This window comes from Triturus cristatus, unplaced genomic scaffold (genome assembly GCF_964204655.1).
Source record: "Triturus cristatus unplaced genomic scaffold, aTriCri1.1 SCAFFOLD_509, whole genome shotgun sequence".
Classification (NCBI taxonomy): domain Eukaryota; kingdom Metazoa; phylum Chordata; class Amphibia; order Caudata; family Salamandridae; genus Triturus; species Triturus cristatus.
This window is the reverse complement of record NW_028188332.1, coordinates 5,026-12,563: the sequence shown is the minus strand read 5'-3', so window position 1 is coordinate 12,563 and position 7,538 is coordinate 5,026. Positions and strand designations below refer to the sequence as shown.

The 7,538-nt window shown below is 40.3% G+C and overlaps 1 long non-coding RNA gene across 1 annotated transcript; it reads right to left on the bottom strand.

The window, feature by feature from the left end:
* Positions 1–1,874: 1,874 nt before the first annotated feature.
* On the bottom strand, positions 1,875–3,254 carry LOC146769038 (uncharacterized). Its single transcript, XR_014976506.1, has 4 exons — positions 3,195–3,254; positions 3,053–3,110; positions 2,895–2,950; positions 1,875–2,792 (listed from the first exon to the last, which is right to left on the bottom strand). It is a non-coding gene; the product is annotated as an uncharacterized LOC146769038 (long non-coding RNA).
* Between the last annotated feature and the right edge of the window lie 4,284 nt (positions 3,255–7,538).

The window sequence follows — 7,538 nt, the reverse complement described above, 5'->3', positions numbered from 1 at the left end:
CCAGTCTAAATTAAAATGCATTCACAACTAGTACTTCAATAACAACACAGAGAAATGTCCTACAACGATGTGAATGCAGAACTTCATAACCAATGTTCCCTCTCATTTTTTTCCTCTGTGTGCGGCAGTGGAATCATGGCAATGTGCGCCAGGAACCAGACCGCGTGTGTGGGCAGCGCCAAATATCACTCCAAACGTTTACTTAATAAAGTGAAAAGATGGTGCATTTTCACACATACAGTGCCATGTTAAGGGTCTCAAGGCAGGTTTGCAAATTGGACAAACACGCCATGACATGAATTGGTTACACAGGCAAGTATACTTCAGGTTTAGAAAAGCACAAGACTCCAACGGTGGTACCATCATAAGATTTCACTAAATATTCCTCACTGGAGCACTCACTGTTCATTGGGTGGGGAAATGTTGAGAGCCTATACAAGATCACATATACACAATAAGTTACAAAATTACATAACATATTTACAATTTGATGTGAAAGCTACTGTGTAATGTTGGGCTATCCCGCCAGAGATAGTTTTTAAAAGTCTGACATCCAGGCAAACATGGACTGTGAGAGAGGGCAGTTTAGACAAGTCAAGTGGCATCACTAGATGGGTGACATGGTTGCTTGTCACTGCAATCCTTGCCATTTTTCCAATACTGATAAAGTCTATTGAGGTCAACTTTCCCATTCAGGAGGTAGGCCTTTGTCCTCATCAGCATTTCCAAATGCTTCTGCTCTAATCTATTTCTCAATTTACTCTTGATAGTATTCATGAGGCTGAATCCTCATTCCAAATCTGCACTAGATGCTTGAAATGTTGCACAGACATCAACAAAATGAGACACCACACTATACTGAGCAGCATTGCTTACAGTGAAATTCACCATGTCTTGAATGGTGGTAAATAATCCACCCTTTACATGTTCTTCCACCACATATTTATATTCTCTGTACTGTCGAACAACATCTTCCGGTGTCTCACAATCACCCAGGACCAAGACATTTCTAAACTTTTCAGCAAGTCTTTGTACATTTTCAGTCCCATATTCAAAATGTGATTATGTTGCTATTGCCTGGAATTCAAAACTTGCCCATTCTTTCAGTTCATTTTCAGGGAACCTTTTTTGCATGTGCTCACAAATAAGGGAAACAAAAGACAAAATAGGCCCACTGTCAAACTCTTGCCATTCCTTGAACAACACCATCAGATCTCTTACATTGCTGCTCCAAAAGACAGTGTACTGCTTCAACAGTAGTCAAATAACGTTTTGGGAATAGTTTGCACAAAAATGCAAATTCATCCAGAATGTCATTAAGTACTGCAGAGGGAATATGGTAGTTGGAGTCTGATAGCTTTCTGAAACAATATTTAGCAACTGGATCATTCTCCTGAACTTTCTCATGCTCAAAGTACTTAAGACCAGCCTCATAATTACGAATTAGTGCACCAACAGCAAAATGCCTTGAAAGCCACCGGACTTTATTCAGTGGTTGAAAAGAAACCACTTCACATTTAGTGACCGATGCAATTTCATCCAGCTTGGACTTCCTTGCAGGAGATCTTGAAAACACAGTGTAGACATGCCTCAATAATGTCTCCATCTCTTTAACCCCTTCGATGCTTGTGACGGAGCGGTACCGTCATGCGCGTCGGTCACGCTGTGCGCATGACGGAACCGCTCCGTCACGGCCCCGCCCGCGCAAGAAACCTTCAGCACGGCGCGGTAATCCGCCGCGCTGAAGGGGTTAATCATTAGAACCCTCTTCCAGGCATCATCAACTCCCAAATCTTCTTGATGGGCGACACCATGCTGCTCAACTAAATGAGTAATAGATTGTTTAACGCGAGTAGCAACACCATTATTCTTACCCAGCATCATAGATGCACGATCAGATGTGAACAGGACCATTTTCATGAGGTCCAGTTCATTGGCAGTGCCGAATTCTTTTACAGCAGTAGTGTTAACCTCAGCATTACAACTAGTCAGCTTCACTATGCCCCAAACAGTTTTTTGTGCTCTGTTGATGTTACAGGTCGGAACTTGAAGTACAGGATGAACATTTTTTATAACAGAAATATATGTTCTCTCATAAATTATCAATGTGTGATACAAGGCGTTACGAAGTTCTGACATAACTTCACAGTATATAATGCTATTGATGGCCTCAAGGAACTGAAAGGAATGGTTATTGCTCCTCTAGATGTCTGGTATCTTCACATACAAAGCTAGGTGGTCATGAATGTCTTGTACAGATAACATTGAAGCATTCATCTTGACTGCCAGCAACACGTTGTTGATGAGAATCTCTAACTCCTCAGGCAGGGATCTTTGTCATTCAACTTCTTCCATTCTATTTGCTTTGTCAGTGGCAGTTTCTTTCAGAATTGCCCGCACTCCATAACCAAACCTGGCAGCAGCACTTCTGTTTCTCAATATCACCATGGCAGACTCGTGAACTTTGCTAATTAGATGGCATTTCATGTAATCCAATTTCCAGCCATCACTCCATTTCTTATCTGTAGAAAGGTCCCCAACAATCTCGACTTCGACACATGCTTTGAAAATCAAGCCCACATCTGGACTGTATTGAAATAGTACCCCGAGCTGCACCCAAACCTTGCTTCGTGATTTCTGTATGTCAGCCTCCACAATTTCTTTCATCCACTCTTCCTTGAATACAAGGCAACATTTGTTCCTTTGTAGTGAAGCACGGCACTCTCCCAAAGTTACAGATTGCGCTTGAACATTTCCGTCCCCGCCGGTTTGAACCTGCTGTGCCACAAAGCCTGCAAAATAATGGAAAATGGCTTTCGTTGACGCCTATGCACATGAATGCAATCTGTCACGTAGTACTGAGGTATCACCAGCACAACATAGAGTGTAATTACCTGGATTTTTCTGTTCTCTGCCCTTCTAAACTTCTATGTAGCACTGTCCGTAGAGCCTTCAATAGAAGTAAAGATTGTTATGGCACAGTGTGATTCAGCACATTGTGATACAGCAATATACCATGTGCACCATAAGGGAACTCGACTAAAACAATTACCTGTTCTGCTTGTACTCATGTACGCCCGTTTAAATGTGTGGGGTTCTGTCTGTGAAACCTGCAACAGAAGAAAACATGGGTAAGGTATGTTGTTATACTACAATGTACAAGATGCACCAGTATAACTCTACCAAACAATTACCTGTTTGTTCTGCCTGTACTCACGTCTGCCTGAGCAATTGTATTTGTAGTACGGTCTCACAAACCTGCAAAAGAAAAGCGGTGCAGATTGTGAATCTATTTACGTAGCAACCCCCAGCCCAACGAGGAAAGTAAACAGAACTACCTTGACTTTGTGGGTAACCACACCCGATCATTCATATACAAATACCTTACAGAATGGAAACCTGCAATTGAAGACAAGATCATAAGCAAACGCTGGAAGAGTTACAAACTATGAATGGGACAGGTCTAGAGACCCCAATAGGAAAAATGACCAAATAGTTACATGCGATTCCAGTTCAGGACAAACAGGCACGTGCCCATGTGCTTCATTATTAGCATCCATTATCTTAAACTGGCCTATAAATCTGTATTGTGTGTTACACCTTCTGTGATGCAGTTTTTCCCTGGCATTCAAACTGCGCAAATGGTTGAGTTGGCTGAACAAGGAAATTCACAAGAAGGACTGAGCAGCACACAAGCCATCAAAAGATCCCACCTGAAGATGATGCAGTGGCATGTAAGAAATATGATAAAGACTTTCTAGCAATTTTCATGCTATGATAAAAATGTCAAGATAACTCTGAAGATTGGTGGACCTGCTGCATAGAGATCTGAGTTTTGTCTAGTGGAGGTTTTGGCTCATCATAAAGTAGCGGAGGAGGTTAAAATGCCTGATGCAAAGAAGCTGGTGGACCATGTAGTAACTGTTCAGACACATTATTCAAATGGAGCCCTTTGGAAATGTACTCAGCTCTACACAGAAGACCTTACTTGTGCAGAACTAGACACAACACTTCAGAGGGGCCCTAAGCTTGGGTCACAATATGCTAAACTAGTCTCTAAAGCGGGTAGTAACTGTTCAGACACATTATTCAAAAGGAGCCTTTTGGAAATGTACTCAGCTCTACACAGAAGACCTTACTTGTGCTGTGCACAATGCCCGGTTGTAAAAGTACTTCCATTTCTGCCTGTTTTTATTACTGCTCCCTCTGCAACCTAACTTTACATTTAGCCTACTCACAGCCTTATCATGTAAGTGAAGCTTGCAGCACCGCTGCCTGTGCTGTAACCATCTGTACTCTAATCTGCTGACTGTGCTGTGAATGTTCTTGGACCACTGAAGCTTGAACCTCTTCTGGCCCTTCAGTAACAGTGACAGTAATTGAAGGTTATTCTAGTGCTGGCTGAGCCGCACTTGTTTGAAGCTTGCATTACTGCTGCCTATGTTGTACTTTGATGCCAGTGCAGCTTAAAAACATCTTTTTACTTCACACCCAAACTGATTGGCTTTGAAAATTAAAGACACTAGTGTTTGGTGGTACAATACATTGGCATTTAAACACCAAAAATATCTTTAGCTTTGAAGGAGGAGCATTAAGTGCATGTGGATAATTATAATAGGAGCAGCTGGGTTTGCAGACAGTGAGTCTTTTATCAAACAATACGTCTTCTATGAGGTTGTGCAAAACACGAGGTACTGCTGAGATTCAAACTCTGGATCTTTTTCCACACTGTGCTTGCTTTCCTGAGAGACTGTGCATATTTTTATGTCCCTAAAGCTGTGATATTTTGCAGTTCCTACCAACAAGATATTGCAGAAGAAAACCTGATATTGGAATGGAAAAATTACAAAGGGAGTCACGAAAAACATATACAATTATATGTACATATTTGTATTCATTTTGCAAGGTTTACACTGGTGGATGAAGTGTGCAATACATACGTTAAACTAAACGAGAGTAAAGGGCACCAAGATATACCAGATCTTCCATGATGCCTCCATTATGTAGGCTACATAACATGTGCTCTTTCCTTCACCTCTCGTGACATCTGAACATCCAGCTGAGGAATCGCCACTCACGGAGAGAAAGTGTCCCTTTCAGTGACGCGTCCATGTTCAAACAGCACTTCAAAAAGTGCACTTTGAGAGACCCATGAAAACATGGCAGAGGCGGTTATCACAGCAAGAGTTAGCCTGCAGTGCCCCTTATATGACTCAAGCAACACCCACCCTGTTCCTAGTAAAAAACATCAGCCACCAGAGCAAATTAAATTACTAGAACAAACACCAACCCAATAAAGTGTTTTTAAATGCCTTGTACTCTAATGCATGTCTTTTCTACATTAATGATAAAAAATACTGGCCAATACGGGGATCGAACCCGCGAGCTTAAGTAATACATGGCACATTCTGACAAATCTAATTACAAAGGGTTTCAGTTTTCTATTGTTACTGAATTTTACAGATAAATACAAACAGAAAACTATAGGTTTCCTGTCTGTATTCATATTTAAAAGCAGACAAATACCGAAAATTGTGCTTATAATGATTGGCTTTCAATGGTGTCTGATGCGAATCCAAGACAACAGATGAGCAGATAGACAGCAGAGTTAAAGAATCACAGGTTAAGATATCTTAAAATGAGGGCACAAGTTAAAATACATTTGCAGTAAATTGTTAATATTTGCCTGGGGTTGTAGTGTTTTGCTATATTTGGCTGCTGCATTTGCTAAAATTCGACAGGCATCAAAGTATGAGTGCATGTTTATCCATTAAATAAACGTGGAAATATACCTTTTTTTGTTCCATTTATTCTCAAACCGCAAAATAAATATGGATAAATACTCATAAAATGGCCCAAAAATAAATATCGATAAATACAGATGTAAATGTTTAAAAATAAATATCATAAAACACGGAGCCATAATTACAAATGACTTTATGAGTGACTGTGAACAAACCAAATGCGAGGATTACTCATGTGGATTAGGGCACCAAAAAACCCTGTGCTTTATATACAAAGCCTATTGGGACAAAGGGCAAGGCTGCCTTCAGAAATTGGCAAGCCACTGTGTCCATCCAAGAGCCTGCGATCATTCCTGGCATGGAGTTATTCCATGGGCCCTAAGCAAGCTAGGGAAATGCGCCCCCCCCCCCTGCTAGGTACATAGTACTTGACCTTTGACCCTGTGAAGTATGCCAGAGGATCCTTGGGATCCAGGACATGAAACTTTGGATGAGCCTCAGCCCTTCACCTCACAATGCATGTTTTCTGTAGTTCAAGGAAATTGTGAATATCGATGGTTTTAAAGAGGCTTTTGATTAAAGTCTAATATTATGAGCAGAACCAAAGAATGTCAGATCCAGGAACGCCCTAAACATCCAGACTGACAAGAATGCTCATGTTGGCAACATTTTATTGCAATTCTTTTTTTTAATCATATTTTATAGCGCTGTAAATTCATTTGGGTAACATGTAGCACTCAATAGAACTCAAGGCAAGTGCAAATTATTATTTTTTTTAAAAATGTTTACACGAAGGGGTCTTAATATACTTTTTAAGTGGAACCCCTGCACCAACTTACAACTCGCACATACCAGGGAGAATTATCCAAGAACACGCACAATATTTAATGAAATGCACTTCAATAACAAGAGCTGCACGACCACCACTGGGCATGTGCTTTCAGAATAAATTGAAAGTACACGCTGTGTTTTTAAACTTGCTGTACTCTTTTGTTAGTAAAGCGTGGTGTGGGGCAGATTGTGTGCTTTTGTCTAAGTATTCATGTTAATCATAGCTTGTGAAGGGGCTGTGATTAACATGAACACTTAAACTTAAGCACACGATTCGAGTCGATTCGATTCAAAAACGTTATTCGATCATTTTAGAAAACAATCATAAAAGCACAATAAAATTTCATGACAATGGGAAGACGGAATCCAATGGGTTTGACTAAAAACAGATTAAACTCATTAAGATAAAAAGGACATACTTTTTCTTGCAGATACAGATTTTAAAATATATACAGCAGTAGAATAACACACATCAGGTTCATCAAGTGCAAATAGAAGGCTCATAGCAGATTTCGCAGTGAGCACAAAGTATTTTTTAAAAAGTGGTTTCAGGTAAGTGATACGAAAACACAAATATAATGGGCAAATCAACAAAAAGTGCTCGGAACTTTGTTTTGAAATCCCATCACACCGGCATGGGGCAGAGGTATGTTTCTTAATTTGAGGGTAAGCTACCAGTTTATGAACTATCCCTAGTCGCAGTCTAGTAAGGACATGCTGATGAGAGTGTTTAGTGACCACTTTTAGATACTTTGAGAAGCCAAATTCAGCCAAATTATAAGAATGGTAATATATATGGGTAGAGAACTGGCATGTGGCATCACTACGTAATTTAGCTTTACCCCCCAAATAAACATGTTTTAACTCCTTCTTCGGTATATCAATAGCGCAGGCAGGGTCTTCAAGGACGTTCAAATTAAACACATCTCTAAACGTAGTGATAGTATAATTACGCCATGGGAT